Below are 18,657 nucleotides of genomic sequence, written 5' to 3' on the forward strand. Positions count from 1 at the left end.
TCTCAGCTTGTCTACCTTAATATGCCAATATTGATGTTGATATGTTAACCTTGCGGTTTGCCTGGCACAGCGTGTGCCTATGCAACAGGCCATCCGATGCTGCACTGCAGCAACCAGGTCCTGCAAATGCTCTGCTTTGTGTGAAGCTCTTGCCATACACTGTGCAGAACAGAGGTGGGATCTGGAGACTGGGAAGTTTTTGAGACTGAGTGGGTTTTGTGCTGGTGACACTGTCTAGGCTCTGCTATTTAAAGGGGTCTGCTAAGTACTCTTAGTACATGAACTAGCCCACAGCACCAAACTACCTGGAACAAGCTTTAATTTTAATGATCTCTAGGGTTTTTGCCATAGGTTTGTTTTCTGTTTATTTGTTTGTTTGTTTGATTTGTTTTTTATTTTGTTTCCTTGTTAATATTTTGTGAAGTATATAGAGACTGGAAGTCTGTAGAGCATGGATAGCCCACCATTGTGCTATTCATATTTGCTTGTGTATGTATAGACGTATGGTATGCTTTCTCTTATTGCACGTTTTGACTTAGTTTCTGGAAGAACCCCCAGAGAAGTCTGGTTCTCTTAAGTACATTGTCATAACTGTCCTTCAGTTCTTGGGGCTAGTGTCCTCTCAAAAGGCCCCAAACACAGAGAAAACATTTGCTGAACAAATAGGGTTAGGTGGGATGTACTTTTTGTGACTGCAAACTTTAATCACCATTCTGCCAGATGCTTCAGAACTACGTATGGGAAAATAAATCTTTTGGACTTCTTTAAAACCCTCTGTGCTTTATCTCTACTTTTTATGAGTGTGTTTTGGAATGTTTTTGTTTATGTTGTATTCTCTTTAAACTTGACTGATATCTTCATGTTTTTTCAGGCTCATACCCTACAATACAAAGTGCTCAGTGAAAGCCAGCTTGTAAAAGAAGGATAATGTCTGGAAGTTAGAATGTATGGGAACTTGATGCCAATATTCATGATGTGCAATGAAAGCAGGCAGTGTGGAAAAGAATGTGAGGGTGTCCTAGACTCCATCATAGTCTTTATTGGGCTTCCTAGCAGATTTTTAAAAAATATACTCGTATTTTTAATTTGACAAAATGTAATGACAGAATGAAACTGATTCTGTAGTAAGTTTTTCCAAAACAGTGCAATTAACCTGTCGATCTTTAAAATACACTTAATAACTTTTTGTAGAGTGAGGCTTCTTTTCTGTGGGGGTGCAGGCATATGTGGGTGGCTACTGAGCATATATGGTACTCTAATCTCTTCTCACTGTCTCTCTTCCATTCTCTATTTTTGATGCACACAGATATTATTGGCCAGAATTTGCCACTTCTGTCAACCCAGAAATAAACAGAACTAGTCATAGGGCAAAACATGACTTGCTACAAATGCAAATGACAGAAAATGTACCTGAATGGTCATTTTTAGTAACACTTGGTTAGTTTTCAAAGTGGAGAGCAAATTAATGAACTTGTATTAAGATCTAGGAGAACAAAGAAGAATGATTGCCATTCTAGAACAACTCGGTGAAGGGAGGGCAATTACAATGGGAGCTGCTATTTAAGGCAGTGTCTAAATTTTGGTTCAGGGTAGGTTTTCTCAGCAGCATAGATGACATTTCCCAGTATTTCACACTATGTTTTTACAGTACTTCAGCCATGAGTTAAGTGAGTTCAGACTGCAAGAAAGAGTAAATATAGCAGATTTCACTTTTTTACTGAAAAAGTAGATCCTGCACCCCTCTGTGTCACCCATTAGTCACTTTTGTCACCAGACATGGTTACTGTATGTTCTGCCAGCTGATGTCTTTGCTTGTCCATCTCTTAAGGAAGCCTGGACTGTGAGAACCATCAAATGTGGTTTAGATTTCAGTGTAAACTGATCTGACCCCTTCCACTGTTCTCCAATGTTTCCAGGGTGCCAGTAGGGGCTCCAAAGGGACATGGAATGGGGTGGATACATTTCTGTTACCAGGCAATGAAGAATTGCTTGGCTACTTCCATCTCTGGCAGCCCTGCACTGAGTGGTGCAGGAGACCAGCTGTAGACAGAGCTGTGTTAGCAGGATCTTATCCATCAGGTCAAGGGAGGTGCTTATCTTCCTTTGTGTGGCTTCTGTTGGGCCGTGTCTGGTGTACTGTGCTGAACTCAGAGTCCCTGGCACAGGAGGTATGTTGGCAAGTTGGAGTGAGTCTCCTGAGACATGTAGGGGGCATACGATGGACAAGGAGAAGCAGAGGAAAGACAAGAGGCAATGGGCACAAGCTGCAGCGTGAGAAATTACAGCTGGATGTAAGGAAGAAAATTTTCACAGGCAAGGTGGTCAAACACTGGAAGAAGTTGCTCAGAAACACTGTGGTATCTCATCTTTGGAAGTGGGACTAGATTACCTCCAGAGGTTCTTTTGTACTTCAGTTATTCCATAGTTCCATGATTTTGTGCAAGAGTTTGAGGAAGTGTCTTACACAATCCATACTGCCTCTGTAATGCACCATAAAGACTCCCAAGCAAGTGTCTTTTTACTACTTTCAGAAACAAAACTCCCTCAAGAGTCTCCATACCGCAATTAAGTTTCCACAAATTTACAAGCTGCTGCTCCTCTCCCCATGTGCAATGAGCTTCAGTTTTGCCTTTATTTTCTTGTATGTGAAAATGACTTTTAGACCCATTTCCAGCTGAAAACATCTGCTTTAATGAAGAAACTGAAATGTACATGAAAACACACAAGAAAATTAAGCTTACTTCAGCCCAGTGCTTTCCAGGTATCTCCCTGTGCTCCTCAACAGATTTCCATGGAAATCTTCCTCTGGCAAGTATTACTAAGCAGGATTTGTCAAAGAGGGTTCTTCTCTTTTCACCAATTGCTGTCACTGAAGAGCTCTCTCCTCTTTCCATCCTAAAGTTTCAGTCCACCAGGTCTAAACAGACTGCTGTTTAGTCCATACCAGTAATTCGGAGTAAGACACAGGGCAAACAGGAATTTTTCTTTAAGTTATGAAAAAAATTTTCTCTCTTACTCTGTGTGGGGAAAAATCACAGAAGGCTTTTTATTCACAAGTTTCCCATGTTTTCAAAGGATTATAGGACAATTCAGGTTGAAACTGATCTTGGGAAGTCTGTAGTCCCACTTCTTGCTGAAAGTAGGATAGGCAGTGAGGTTAGACCAGGCTACTCAGGATTTTACTCAGTCAGGTCCTTAAATAATCAAGGACTAAAACTTCACAACCCCCTTGGGCTATGACTCTTCCAAAGGGGTCAGTTGTTCCAAATTTTCTGGAAAAAACATAGGTAAGCTGAAGCCCTAGTTCAAAGGACTATGTTGCATTGTCAGCCGAGAACAACCTGACTACAGCCTGAATAAGTCATTAAAATGTCCTCCAGCCTTCCCTTAGTAAAGTGGATCCGGTAGCACTGGAGGTGCCAGAAAGACTGTATCCTAGTTTGAGCTGCAGCTGAGCTTCAATGCCATCACAAGTGCTGGCACCCGCCTTGCCTTCAGCTCTGGAGCTCATCCAGTTTTTGGCAAAGTCACTGGCCTTAAAATCCAGTGGTGAACTCTGGAAGAAACATGGGGTTTTTTTGTTATTTTGATGTGAATGAGGAAGAAAATGGCTGAAGGGTACCCCTTTATTAGCTGTTAGTGAAGTAAGACAGTTCAGGATTTCTGATTGAGATCTGATGCAAAGATATGTTAATTTTGAGCTGTCTTTGAAGAAGCTGCTGCAAGCCGGATAAATGGCAGTATAGGCCAGCTGAGCAGAAAGATGGCGCAGGTTACTGAGCATGACCTAAGAATTCCTGGTTAAGATATTATGGCCAGAGCTCTGTGGAAAGACAGACAACTGCAAGACGTAGGATCAGCAAAGTTCCTGAGCACTTGCAAAGTCCCCTCTGCGAAATGTTGTGGTGTCAATATTCGGGCCACTTTCATGAGTTTTCATGAGTGATCTATGATGAGTGAGATGGAAAAGTTTCTTGCTTCATTGTCCCTGTCTCCTTTTCCATGGACTTGAACTTGATGAAGCACCTTTTCTGGGTCAGTTTCAACAGGACAGATGAATTTCTGGCATTTATCTTGATACCCAATGCCAGGAAAAAAAATAAATCAATATTTAATAATTTCTTCTTAATATGGTCTTCCTGTGTCCCTGCTCAGAATATCCAAGGTCACCAAGAGCTGCACAAAGGCATGGGAGCAGTAAAAGCTATGCTCTGAATGCTATCACATGCTGTCTGTTAAGTTCATAGGCTGCTTTCAAGGACATCCCAAGACAGTGTGTAATAATAATCTTCACCTGACATACTCAAATGGTTTCCTTGTTAACCAAGCAAGGACAAGAAACAGCTTGTTTGAAGTGATGCATGTTTCCTTTTGATAATGATGCCCTCCATCAGCCTATTAATAGTAGAAGCAGTGCTTAATTAACAGCTTTCCTATGGTCCCTTGTCCCCCTCTGGTCTGGCTCAAAGCTCAGTCATGGTGGCTTTCTCACATTTGTACATTGCCAGAGAGGCCTCTTTCTTTGTCCTTCTAGAGAAGGATAGCAAGCTATTGCTTGTATTTTGGGATCATTGCAGAGAGAAACATGTAAGACAGTGCCTGACACCAGCTGAGCTTACTTTACTCAAAGGGAGTGAAGGACTAAATATCATCTGAAGTGTGCAAGTGACACAAGCTTCCAACTTAAGGATGTTAGGACACCCAGAAGCTCAAATTTCACTGCCAGTTAATTAAATCTAGACTTCCAGATTTTTTCAAGATGCTGTACATATTATACACACAAACATACACATTTTCTTCACGCTCTAGTCACAGGACAATTCAGATAAGTTGAGACTTGTTTTCCACAAAGCACAATGTGCTTTTCAGCAGTCTTTTAATTTTGCAGTGTATACTAGACATTCTGTTGTTCTTTTTTTTTTTTTTCTTTTTCTTATTCTGCTTTTCCCCTTTCAAACTGTGCTGCTATATATCCTTTATGGTTCAGCAGTGTAGGGACTGAATTCTTCTGGGAGGAATGCATCTGTAGTACTTGGATAGGTCCCTGTAAGATTCATGCAACTTAGTGCAGACATGGTCATATTTTACCTCCTGTTCTAATCAGCTCTTCTGCTTTTTTCCTTTCTGTGTTGTGCTTCAAGTTTCAGGGATATTTGCTATTTGTATCTGTGCTGGCCCTACTTCTAACCAAAAAAGCAATAGAAAATTAGGTTGTGTTTTGCAACAGATCTGCTAGCAAAGCTGTGCTTGATAATGAACAGGTAAACCTTTTAATTATACGGAGTAACCAAAGGCCTCTATTAATGGTTTCACGTGCAGAGAGCTGTGTTTTAGAACCAGCAGTTTCCATCAGGAGCAGCTTTTTTCCCCTGGTGACCCTGCAAGTAACAATTGAAAAAGTTTGGAGACTTCATCTCTGCCTATAAATACTCCAAATGACTCTTGGCCTCTTCTAAGGTCTTGTAACTTGAACTATGTGGTAAAATCCAGCCACTGAGGATTTATGAAGCTTGGGTAATGACAATTTATTGACCTCTGTGTTCTTGCTCATTTACAAAGACAGTCAGCTGAAGGAAAGGCATTCATACTTTATTACTCTTCCTTGAACAATGACATTTTTATTCCTCAAGAATTGTTTTTCTTTTTAATTTGGAGGCAAAACACAATTTCCCTTCATTTAACATAACAGAAGATTGGCCTGAGATGCTTTGAATACCTTTTCTAATAAATGCAGATTTCACTGTTCAATCTTACCGTCTAGTAACTGCAAGATTAAAGTTGAAAAACAGATGAATAAAAGTAATTTCTGAGGTGTTATAATTGGATTTTTTCAACAATAAAATAGATATTTTTGACTGCTCCTTCACAAACAATCCTCATTTCAGTTGCTGCTCTGCTATTACAAATACCTCCACAAAATTTTAGAAACTGTTATGACAACATCAGAGATAATTAAACATGGACACTTAAGAGTTTGTTTCCTGATCCATACACTACTGCAAAACTATCAGCTCTGGCAAGAGCAAATGCCAGCAATATTACTCTGCCACCAAACGTGTATGGGTTTGTTGGCTGTCTCAGGCTTGCTAGAATATAGTGGCTGAATTCTGCCTGCTTTCCCTTAATAGAAAGCACTAATTTTGGTCTTTATTCTCTCTCCAGCTGTCAGATCCCTGAAACTTATAAAAATATAATTATCTATGATACTCCAGCCCTTCTTTCAAATTTGGTTAAAATTAGCTAAGGAGAAAATTCACTGAAGGGAACTGGCAGACAGGAATCAGGCCAAAAATACATCAGCCATCATGTCAGTTGCATGTTTCATGGGCAGCTGCTAATTTAGTACTGCATTTCTCACAGATCAGCCTTTGGAGATAGCTAGTCTGGTGTCCAGGAGCTGTGATTCTTTGGTGCCTGTTTCAGTGAAGAGCTACTTGGAAATATTTGGGTCTGTCCTCTCCAAGCACCACTTAGTGCTGAGTGTCACTGCATGCTGTCAGAGGCGGCTTGGCAGCCTGAGGATTTTTTCTTCCCTATGGATTTGGGGACACACCAGACAACTGTACACAAGGCAGTGGGGCTGCTCCTATGGGCTTGTGTGTGGCTAAGGGCTGTAGATAAAAGCACCAACGAGGCTGTAACAGCACGGGACTTCTCTCTGGAGAAAGCTTTGGCCCTCAGTGAGTACAAACCTCGGTGCCCAACTTGGTGTTGCTGTGTTATGGGCAGAAAGAGCTTTAGGTCAAAGTAGTAAGTCTCCCTGTTCCAGGGGCATTTTTGACTGGGCAAGGCACAATCCAGCTGTTCTGTTTTGAGCCTGTGTCAAGTAAGGTGCATTCAAGTGTGTGGAAGGTGCTGTATCTAAGGTACAACACCCATTAGTGTGTGGCAATGTCATCTCAATAGCACAGTGTCTTCTACAGGCTCTGCTGAAGGGGTGATTTTCATTGAGTAAGGTGGGGGTTATAGGCCTTGGGCCCTACTGCTACACAAGGCCCATATGCCTGGATATAACTTGTGCCTGAGAGCACTTCTGTTGAATTTTGTAGGCATCTTCATCTAGACACATTTAAGCTACATAGCTTGTCCTGGCTGGAGTCTTCCTGCAAGGTATGTTTAATATGCTATGTCTGCAAGGGTAGTACAACAACTGTTCTACTGGTGTAAAGGAGACAGTAGTGTGACACCTGGCTTTTCAAGGTGCCCTGCAGTACTGAAGACTAAAAAAAAGTATTTCTCTATTGCACAGTGCAATTTGGTGAAGAGATTTCAGAGAGAGCCCTAAACTAGTTAGCTATAAGTACGGTAAGCAATATAGCTGCATTAGCACAGAGCTCAGCTTGGTAAATTAGCATTGTGCAGCATAGACATATCCTGAATTTCTGGTATGGTTTCCTCAGTGATGCTTTTTCAAATCATGGCTTGAAAATAAAATATGATTTTTTTCCAACCCGCCGAAACACTGTGCTAGGAAAGCTTGCATACATTTTTCTTTTTTATTATCTCACTATCTTCTCTTTTAAAATAAATTCTAACCTGACTGCCTCATTTTATTTCATTTTATTTTTTTGCTTTTATTGGTGGCATCCTCTCATTCATCTGAGCCTGGATCCCCTGTAACCAAAAGCTGTTTCAGCTGGGGCACAGAAAATACTGCCTCTGTATTATAAAAAGTATCATTTCAGTTCCCTCATGACCTCGTGATAGAAGGCTAGACATGATCAGAAAAGCAATAGAGATCTAACATTATTATGTCCCTACATAAATCTACGCAGTTCTGATCACACTATCTCAAATAGGATGCAGTAGGACTGGAAAATGCTCAGGAAAGGGCAAGGATGATAGATGTTTTTGCTTATGTAGAGTGAGAGTAAGTCACATTCTCCAGTCTGTGGAGAATGTGACTGTGGGGAGATAGTGGAGGGCTGGCATGGAGGTCTGCTCTGCACATCATGGAAAAGGTAAGTAAGGAACTGCTATGGGCTGTTACAAAGTTAGAATATCTGGTGAAATTCTCTGAGGGAACAGGTTTGGAGGTCTTCAAGGAGGAAGTCTTCTCTCAGTGATTGGTAATCAGTGGAACTCACTGCCACAGTGTATGGGCAAGTCCAAACATGTGAAAGGAGTTAAAATAATGACATAGATTACTTTGATGGTAGCTCATCACTGATTAAGGGGTTTAGTAGCTGGAAATCGGGAAGGTAAGGCTGGGTTATGCCTCTCGAAGCAAGAATAACAGATTATTATCCTTTGTACTTCTAGAAATTGTTGTGGCATCACTGAATAACCTGCTAGTTTATAAGAGGTACTAAGGTGTCTCTACCTGTGACTGCAAATCTACCATTCTTCACAGTGTAAATTCTTAAGATAAGTTTTCTCCTTCTGATAAGGGAGAAAGTCCCAAACACTATTGGCTGAATTGTATTTTCTCACAGAGGACGAGTATCATCATAGCTCTACCTGTTTGAAAAGACTGAGAAAATGAAAACTGCCATGGTGTGTCAGAGGTTGGTGCCTACCCTGACACACTTCTCCTGCATTCTTTAAGACAGGTGCTTTTGGGTTCCCTGAAATTAAAGTTACACAAGTGTTGCTCTACTTAATGAAGTACAGTGACTATTTTAGAGCCCTGTAAATTGCAAATAAGGGCAGGGGGAAAATGAGATGTGGCAAACATTGTAAGAACATATATGAGGCCTCAGTACTGCAACTGTTTAAATATCCTGTATAAGGTTCACTTTCATACTAAGGAAAAGGTGGTTTTGCAGGGAGAGTCTTGGTTCAGTAGAGAATAAACTACATTTAATATGTGCTGAAATCTTACATAGCTGACTTTTCTTAACAGGTTGTAGCTCTCTGTGGCATTTGTTTAATGTCTGCATGGTGATTTTCTTCTTTCTGGCTCCACCATCCCAAGAATCTAATGAATGAATGGAATGAAATCATGGACCATTAGCATTTTTCCATTCTCCAAAGTGATATGAGACAAAAATGTAAGCTTATATGGACTTTGAAGTCGTTTTGATGTTTGGGGGAGTAAATACAAAGTTTCTGGGTTGAGATTACCTCTGCCCACCTGGAGGTTCATTCTGGGTCAGCAGGATTACCAGAAACTGGACTGCAGGCAGAATAACACAGGTCTAAATATGCTGGGTCTAGAGTTGGCTGAGATATCATGATTGGCATCTGATCTTGGTTATGTGAGATAAGTCAAAAATAGTGATATTTTTGCTAGAAGAGTTTGTTCTGTCTCTGCGTTTATACCTGGCAGAGAGGCAATAATTCCAAGGCACAAATCAGATACTCCCACATACAGCCCTTGATTGCTTCTTTTTCAACTCACCATGCAATTGCCATATGTGAATCTAGCAAGTGACACTTCCTAATCTAAAGCACTATCACTTTCCTAAAAGTACAAGCTTAAATAAACTGCATGATTGGGCAAATTAAATCAATACCAAGCCTAGAAAGTGAAGAAGGATGGATTTCTAATAGGACAAGTGCTCCATGTTGATACTGGTGGCAAAATGTCGAGTTTGATGTCACTAAAACTTGTGTTCCTGTGTGCACACGAAATAAAACCTAGTGAGGGCAGGGTATATTGAAACTCTGGTGTAGTTTCAATATGGAGTGGTCACATTGTCCCCATCCTTTTTTATTTTCCTCTCCTGCCTGCTCTTCTACTGATGTAGCCAATAAATACATCAAGGCAACACAACAGATAATTACACATCCCCCTTCACTTAGTTTATCTTTTCCAATATTTTAAGACTTATCTATTGCAAATATTCTCAGCACCCCAGAAACACGTATAAAACCCATTGAGGTTGTTTGCAGAGAGGGGAGGGGAAAAAAGTGAGGCAATCTGGGAAATGTCTGTCCTAGTCTCCTCCTTGTTGAAACAAAAGTGCTTCCTTAGAAAAGATCCAGAGCCAGCATACGCAGGCATTGCAGGAGTAAGATGGATTTGGCTCTGAATCTCCAAAGCACAGACAGGTAAATTACAAAGGGCAGAATCTTCATTACTGGTGATATAGGAGGCATGAGAAGACGCAACTTGATTTGTGGATCCCGAGTGGAGTTTTCAAGGCTGACAATTAATAATAGGAAATTGACTTGTAAACTGAATGAATCTGACACAGGGTCATGGAGAGCAAATTAAATTTGGAAGCTTTAGTGACATTTTTCTAGTTACTTGTAAGAATAGTGAATAGTGTGGAATTGTGTTTGCAGATACTTTTTGACTTTTCTCCTGCCATCCCCATCACAAAAATACAAGTCTTTCTTTGGGGATTTAAGTGTTTAACTACTTAATCTTGTAATTTGAAGTAACAAGACAGTTTGGTGACATTTTACAAGACAAAAGCCATTGAGTCCACCTCTCATAACTACACAACTGTTAAAATCCCCATATGACTAATCCCTAATTCCTGCAGTCTACTGCAAATAAAATCATACTTTGAACTGTGCTACTTTAGTACACCAAATAAAGCTCCCACACGATTTCCAGATCAGCTCAGAGTTTGGTAAGCCTAAAACCATGGTGATGTTTATACAGATCACAGACTGTATTAAATAAAACTCTCCCCATAAACCTTTGTGGGAGATTATATTAAGATCAACAGTCTATAAAATCTCCTTAAAAAATGCAGGGTGCTTGGTCTCCTGTGAAATGATATTTAGGAAAATTATGTTACAAAATTAGTCCTGAAAGTGTATCCTTAGTCCTCCACAACAGAAGCACTATTCTGAAGAAAAGATTCCTTTGCCTATGCTGATTTTCAGCCCCATCCTTTCAAACTTGCATGCGAATAGCCCTTTGGGACATAGCTTGCTTGGACACAGATTCCCAGAAGCTCTCTTATATTCCTTTCCAAATGACTGCTCACAGGTGATATTAGGGGTTGTATGATGTGTGCATTCTTTCAATTTCTCCATTAGCTTTCAAAGTGATGGGATAATTTTTGAGCTGGAAGCAAATGAAAAGATGGCAAGATTCAAACCCATGCATTTATGAAGAAAAGATGGACTGTGACTATTTTTAATGCCATCCAACCCCCAGGTGGACAAGAAGCTACTTCTGGGCTTCCTGGGAATTCAAATCATTGAAATGTAGCTCTTCTGCCCAGCTCAGGAGATGTCTTCTGTGTGAGAGAGTAAAGTGTGGCTACCGTCTGCTTTCAGAGGGGCAGGCAGCAGCTTGGGTAAGAGCTGTGGTAGGGCTGGGGTCCTCCAGGCCCTTGGATGCAGAGAGTTTCTGAAATGGATCCAGGCTTTCTGACAAGGGGGAATTTGAGGATGAGGTCCTGGCTGAGGGAGGCAGGTGAAGCAATAGGAGACTGGTACATGCTATATGGTGAAATCTTCATTTATCTAGATCTGGAAGTCTGAACCTTTCCTTTACCCATCTTTCAAAGAAGGACAGGGGTACAATGATGGTATATTCAAGATCTGTAATATATACTCTGTTTTCAAAAATGGCTTACATTTTTGCTAGCAGATGTGTTTCACTTAAGCTGCAGTTTCAACTCTTTGTAAAAGAACTCAAGTGTTACCAATTACTGTGCTGAGGAAGCTTCCAACATGAAGTCAGATGACACAATGTTAGGCCTTGCGTGTTTCTCTTCACTTAGCAAATACTGTGACTTGGAGGACGACCTGTGCTACTGTGGATTTTCATAGTATTTTTATTGCGAAACACACAAAAGGAGATTTCAGAAGTACTGTGTGATGTACAGTCTGTGTGATTGCCGTCAGCAGTTTGTTCCTAGTGCCCAATGTGGGAAAGGGAAATGCAAATGAAACATTTGTCTCCTTGGAAAAAAGGCTCTGAACTACTTCAATTGGAGGGACAGGCAGAGGCTGCTTTGCAGATCAGAGCTGTCCTCTACTCACGCAGCGGAGAGCAGAATCTGCCTTTGCACTTCTTGACTGTTGGTACAAATTTGTGGTGCCTGCTCACCAGCTGGTGACATGAGGTTGTGACTCCTGCCCCTCCCCGGGTGGGAGACCCTGAATGAAATTAATTGATGACTGTAAACTTGGCATCTTTCAGCAAAGGAGCTAAAGCACTGGCTCTAAGTCTGACTCCCCCCTGCTGTGGTCCCTTTGCATCAGGCTGGTGCAGAGGGGACACACAGCACTGCCCACTGTGCCACAGCTGCTCCAACCTGCAGCAACGTGCTGCTTCAGGGTTGTCGGTCCAGCAGCTGTCACAGTCCCTGTGCGGATGCAGACTTTTAAAAGGACCTGCAAAATGTCAGGGATTTTATTTGTGTGACCTGCCCCCACTGTGCAGACCAGAGTTGATGCACCGCACAGGAATGTGGGTAAGATTATGGAAATAAACACACACTGACACACACGAGAACTTCTGCTTTGTTTCAGTTATGATGGGGGATTAATTTCTGGGACATGTGTTAATTTTTGATTATGCACAATGCTTCCACCTCCTTCTGACACAAAAGGACCCCTGATCCACCCAGGGTAATAGCACAGCTTTCATTCCCTCCTCTACTCTAGGTTTGTGTTATAGCATCCTGTTATGTTATACCATCCTTCATGGTTACAGTGGCCAGCTGGAATCACATCATATTTGGGAACTGTCTTGCCACCACTGTTCTGTAGAAGAGCAAGGCAGGCAGCAGGACTACAGCCTGGTGCATATTACACCTAGAGAATTGCACCTCTTGTCCCATCAGATGTAAGAGTCTTAGGAATTGTTTTTGCCATGACACCATTCTCCCACAGAACAGATCCCACCTTCATGGCAATTGCAGTGAAATGCTGAGAAAATGAGATGTACCCGCAGAAAGAAAGCAAAAGCTTTGAAGGCTGAAGTGATATAAGCATTTTGATACTAGTCCTCTGTGTCGTTTCAGGTCTTTACTTTGTTTTTGTCACTCACATATTTTTTCTGGGACCATTTATGCTGCCAGTGAAAATCTAACTTGATCTTTTTCTTGGAAGTAAATACAGCCTATTTTGAGCAACACTGGTCAAATGTTTCTAGTTAGAAGTGGAAAAGAAAAACTTCTTTTTGTTTTATAAAACAAGTTTTGCTGTCCCCTACCCTTCGGCTTTCTGCAGCTAAAATGGTTTAGGGCAGGAATAAATTATTTGGCATAAATATATTCTTGGAATAATAGTACCCTGAAGCTTTCCCAGGTCTGAAGTTAGTTTTGTGTAGCAGGGTTTTACTATGTGTGCATCTGGTGTGTTTTTTGGGACATCAAGACTTAGGTCTGTATGCACATTTCCACTTCTTAGACTCAAAGAAAACAATCAATATTTTGTCCCTCACTTAGAGGCTTCCTGCTCTTGCTTCTAGTTTCATTGCAATTGAAATTTAGGAACCACGTGTATTGCTTATTTACCTCACGCCACTGCTGCAAAAGTTGCAGCTCATCCCCTGCACCACCATGGGGTGCTCATGTGAAGTCACAGTTCTGCTCATACCTGCTGTTTTCCCTACTCCTGAGGGCAAGGATCTCTGACCCCACTGCTGCCCCTTCTTCCTCCAAAAAACAAGGACTGCCTTTGCCTAGTCCTGACTCTTTGCTCTAGACTGTATATCAAGTTTGTGAAGCTAACAAATAAATTTATTTTGATTATATCACATGGACTTCTGGAATCATGTTGTTTCACATGACCTTCATGTGTCTGTTTTTAAAAAGTAACATTACGATGTTGGTGATCATGTAGAAGAGTTAGAGAAGCAAAAATCATCCACATCAAAAATCTGAAAACAAATAAATATCCTTAGAATTCATAATTGTTAAAAAACCTGTTTTATTTCTACAGCAGTCGGATGAGAAACTGAGGCATTAATTTTGAATGTTAATAGCTGGGGAGCACTGGTGAAAAGGCTGGATATGCACTTCAATGAATCAGCCATGGCTGAGTTTAATACTGATCAGAAGATCTTGAAATGTTAAGGAGAGCAGTTGCACATTTGGGTCTTACTGTAGAAATTCCTGCCATTGCACTATTGAGAAGCTTTTCAGGTAATGAAGTGCATGGGAAATCTTTATGGTATCTAGCCGAACATGTCAAATAGTGTATGAAAGAGTGCAGTAAATGTAGATAAAGCCTGAGAAGTTGTTAGTCTTGTATCTACCTTTCCTGGACCAGCTAAAATAGAGGACGGAGAGTTTTGTCCTTTTGTTCTGGCCTATGACTAGGCATATGCCTAAATGTGTCTCAGTTTCTGGTATTTTTGAGCATTCCTTACAGTTTGTACATGCCTTTACCTGATTCTTTGCAAACATATGAGGCCTCAAAGAGATGTAAACTAAATGTAAACTAATGTAAACTAAAGCACCTTCAATTTCTTTATGTTTTTCATCATTTTATCTTTGAAACAGCAATATAAAAAACACAAGAAAATCCCATCTTGTAAAGTCTGCTTTAACTTGTGCTGGTTTTAAACTCCTTTGGTGAAGGACTACTGTGAAGGATCTGATCACACCAAAGTGTGTTTTCCAGCAATGTTCATGCAAAGGATCCCGAACAGAGCTGTGTGCGCCTGATTTTCTGTGCTAAGATTAACAGTGTGGAATAGCAGCCACTCCACAGTAAAAAATTCTTTTTGCATTTTTCCCACATTATCCCACATGACTGAAATGTAGAAAGTCATGCTTTTGAACATGTTGAGAGCCAATAGCTGCTGTAACTGAGATGTTTGAGGTAAGTGCTATTAGAAACAGTAACCTACCTGGGTGTGAATGTAGGGCTTGCTGTACACAGGTGCACACGAAACAGCTTATCCTAAATTTTAGGATACATTTTGTAGTATAAATGTAATATGGAGAACACATTCTTCAGATTGATGCACTTAATAATATCTTTATCCTTCTCTCTGGACTAAGGTTTCAATTGAGGGCCTCCAAAATCTTCCAGCATGCAACAACTAGGTTAAGCGTGGAGCAGAGAGATGGAAACCCTGAAGGGAGATTCACTGTAGCAAGTCTGGAAGAATAAAAGCAGGAGAAAATAAGGTTTTTTTGAGATTGGGTGCTTCTATCGAGTGCTGAATGTTATATAGATGTTATCTCCTACCTAAGTTCCCAGGCAGAAGGCTGAGCATGTGGTACTTTTTGCAATCTGTTCCTCTGCTCAAGAATGGTTTTGGCAGAGGTGCCATATGTACAGCATTGTATTAAAAGTAGGTTTGATTATTTCCCATGGTAATAGTAGGGCAGTAGATGTGGCAGTAGGAAGAGAAACATCAAAATGAGTGAAAATGGAAGCTCATTTCAGTGGTTGTTCACATTCCACTGCTTCTGCCGCTGTAAGAAAGATGGCTGGGAAATAACGCAGACAGTGCAGCAACCTGACAGCTACCTTTCTTCATTAACTTAGACTGCAATAAAACACAGTCTTTTTGAAACAAAGTTCAAGTAGCCAGAGCCTCTCTGTGGAAATTAATTTCCTGTGGAAGCTAGTTCCACGGAACTCATCACCTACTTCACTGAACATTAGTCAGCTCTGTCGCTGGTGACAGAAGTGCTTGACAGAGCTGCTGGAAAGTGGGCCATGTGGATAAAACATAGCCTGCTTCCCTGGGCTGCTTTTAGTGCGGACCTCCTGAGACTGCAGTAAATAATAAATACTTGCAGGCCACCGTGGGCACTCTGAGTGCTGCTGCATAGCTCATCTTTGGTCCAAGAGAGGAGGAAATCATACAATGATATAAATCCATGTAGTAGGCACACAGAAAGAAACTTCTGGCTATCCATCTCGGTTTCTGGCCTGCTATTGTGATGTTTTTCCTGAGTATGGGGAGGCACATCCTGTTGGATGATGCAATTTCTACCCCCATAGCTCTGCTTCCCTGACTGGAGGGCTGACCACTTCATTGGTGTGGTGGTAGCAGCTGTTTGTTCTCGATGCCTCACCAGTGGCACTGGTAAGAGGAGGCCTGTGTGCGCTGCTCCTGGGAAAACCCAGCTGTGCCTGCTTACAGGGGGAGATTTTTGGCTGTGAGAGCAGTGTTCACTGGCAGCACAATCATTTCATGTCTCCCCCATAGGAAAAGGCTGTGGGCCACATGGAAGTTAATGTCTTTTAGAAGTCTTTATGAGAAGTGCAAAGCTGTGCTCTTTCAGGCTTTTTAAAAGTCACATCTTTTACTTGAAAAGGAACCTGCAAAGGACAAAAATGAATTAAGTTTGTGATCTATTTTTGTGCTGTATAATGATCTATTTCTTTCTCTTCCTTTTCCCTCTCCCCTTCCCTTTCCTTTTTCTATTCCTCCCTAGAAAGGTTAGGAGTTTTCCTAGTTATTGTTTGACAGCTTGTTATCCAGACTGTAAACACTGAATTTCAGTGCTTCCCATCACTGGAAGAATCAAGGCACTGAATCACTAACAAGGCAATACTTTGTGCCAAATGTTTGTTTGTGATTAATGGTAAACAGATTTAAAAAAAAAAAAGACAAAAAAAGGGATTAAAATCACCTCTTTACTAAAATACTCACCCTGCATTTTTCTTCCACAAAAATGTTTGGACAACTCTATTCATACACATTTCTGACTCTATTCATACACATTTCTCTTTTTCTTTCAGAGTACTCCAAAGAATTTTTACTCTTCCTTCATCACCACTCTGCTTGGATGCCTTTGTAGTTATGGGAGACAATATCTATGTGATTCCAAAGCTCTGTGTCTTGTGTGAGTCTTACAAACAATTTATATCTATTGAGTGGGAGAGATCCTCTTCCTTCTTGTTTTCCCTACTCCGGCTCATGTTTTTGGCTGTGCAGTCTCATGCTAAGTCTGCAGCTCCTAAAACTTTTTACTGAAGCAACTGTGTCTCTATCCTGGAAGAAACCAATATTGCTTTTTTCTGAGATAACTTGCTGCTGGATTTCTGGATTATGTTGATTCCCAGAAGCACCCAGCAAGCATCAGAACTAGTGGTAGGTAAGCAAGACCGTGTGTTTAGGAGTGACATAGGGACTGTGGGACTTCCATGTTTCAACAGTGGCAGCAAAATGTTGGATGGGCTCAGTTGTCCTGTGCTGGTTTTCCACCAAGATGGAGTCACTCATCACTTGTGCCACAGTAACTCCCTGCATGTGAGCTCTCAGCCTGCCTCCAGAATGAAAGGTGGATGTGCTCACATGGAAATCCTCTCTTGATTGTTCAGTTGAGATGAGTGTTCCCGCTGTCTTCCAGGCCACATTTCACCAGAATGAGGGCTGCAGTTACAGCAACTACTCTTTAGTAGCTGTGTATTCCCTTGCTATGGATTATACTCCTTCAGGGGATTATCGGGGTAAAGAGAGGTGTGGATTTTGTCCTTCCAGAAGTTTCTTCATCGTGGTTGGTCCGTGGTTAGGGTCAAGTGATGCTAATCAGAAAAAAATTTGAAGGAGAGGGCTGCCCACATTGGAAGAGGAAAGCTGGATTAGCATATACAAATTACAAAAGACTGAAGAGTTCTGAAAGACAGTGCCTGTGGATCAGCTCCCATTGCTCTTGGCAGGCTGTCAGCATTTCATTCCCATTGCCTAGCAGTCACATATGTGTGTCTCCCAGTTCCCTCGGCACAGGCAAGCAAGGAAACTGAGGCATATCCTGGGAAACACCACCTTTGTTTGGCTTCACAGTTGGTACTACACAAATAAAAAAAGCAGAAAGGACTTTAATAGGAAAATAGAGAGGTGCAACAGTGTAGCAGTGTGAACACCGTGTTAGGTGGGCACTCTTGCCTTTAATAGGTTATCTTTTTCCATTAGAGGACTGTTTAAATTTTTAAGTGGTGCACAAGCTCATAAGGGCTTTTACTGCGTGGGCTTCCCCTTTTCATGTGGGTTTTGAATGTGTGGGAAAAGCTGATGCATTAAGATCTATTTCCAGTCTTCCCCTTGGGAACTATTGATGGTCATTTCATCTTTCTTACATGACTTTTAAGATCCTCAAAAAGAACACCCCCCAAAAAACAGAAATGGTTTTTGGGTTAGTTTCCAGAGGGAAATCTTAAAGAGGAATACATGGGATGAAAACGAGAAGCCCAACAAAATTCCAAACAGCTTAGATTCAACTAAACCTGCAATCAGGGTCCTCAAAATTTATTTTGATGTAAGTTTCAGATAACATTAAAGCTCTTGTGGGGTAAAGGAAAAAAAGCAGAAATGAATTATGTTTTTCTATCACAATTTGGGTTAAGAATATTTGAATAGTTGTGCTGATATACATGATCCCTAGTAATATGACTGGCTTCCAGATGGGAGGTGGGGAGTTATATTAATGAATTATGGGTCTGATGAAAGATCATTCTTCTTCTGTCACATAGACTTCAAATCAGTCACTGTGTCTTCTTTGCTCTTTCTTCTAATCGGAATGCTGTATAATCCAAACGTCTTTTCTTTGGTGTTTTGCTGATAAAGTAATTTCTAATTTGCTTTAAATCTTTTTATAGGTATGGAGAGAAGCTTAGTTGTATAGAGAAAATGCTCCTCACTTTGAAGATCTTGTTTGAAGGCCAATGGAATAATGCCCTGAAATTAAAGATATTTCAGACAACAAAGCAGGGACGCTCACACACCCAAGAAAGAAAGGTAGGTATGTTCTCTATTGGAGAAATTGCCTTGAAGTAAGAGAAATTATTTCCCCAGAGATAATTGGGTCCTAGGAGTCAAATTGTCACTAA

General features: G+C 41.0%; 1 long non-coding RNA gene across 1 annotated transcript in view; it reads left to right on the plus strand.

Moving 5' to 3' along the window:
* LOC146441551 (uncharacterized) overlaps positions 1–18,657 on the plus strand; it is a 74,952-nt gene that overhangs the window by 55,225 nt on the left and 1,070 nt on the right. Inside the window, exon 3 of the long non-coding RNA XR_014849958.1 lies at positions 18,427–18,565. This is a non-coding gene — a long non-coding RNA (uncharacterized LOC146441551). The remainder of the gene's footprint in view (positions 1–18,426; positions 18,566–18,657) is intronic.

This window comes from Lichenostomus cassidix, chromosome 2 (genome assembly GCF_008360975.1).
Source record: "Lichenostomus cassidix isolate B80296 chromosome 2, HeHo_3.0, whole genome shotgun sequence".
Classification (NCBI taxonomy): Eukaryota; Metazoa; Chordata; class Aves; order Passeriformes; family Meliphagidae; genus Lichenostomus; species Lichenostomus cassidix.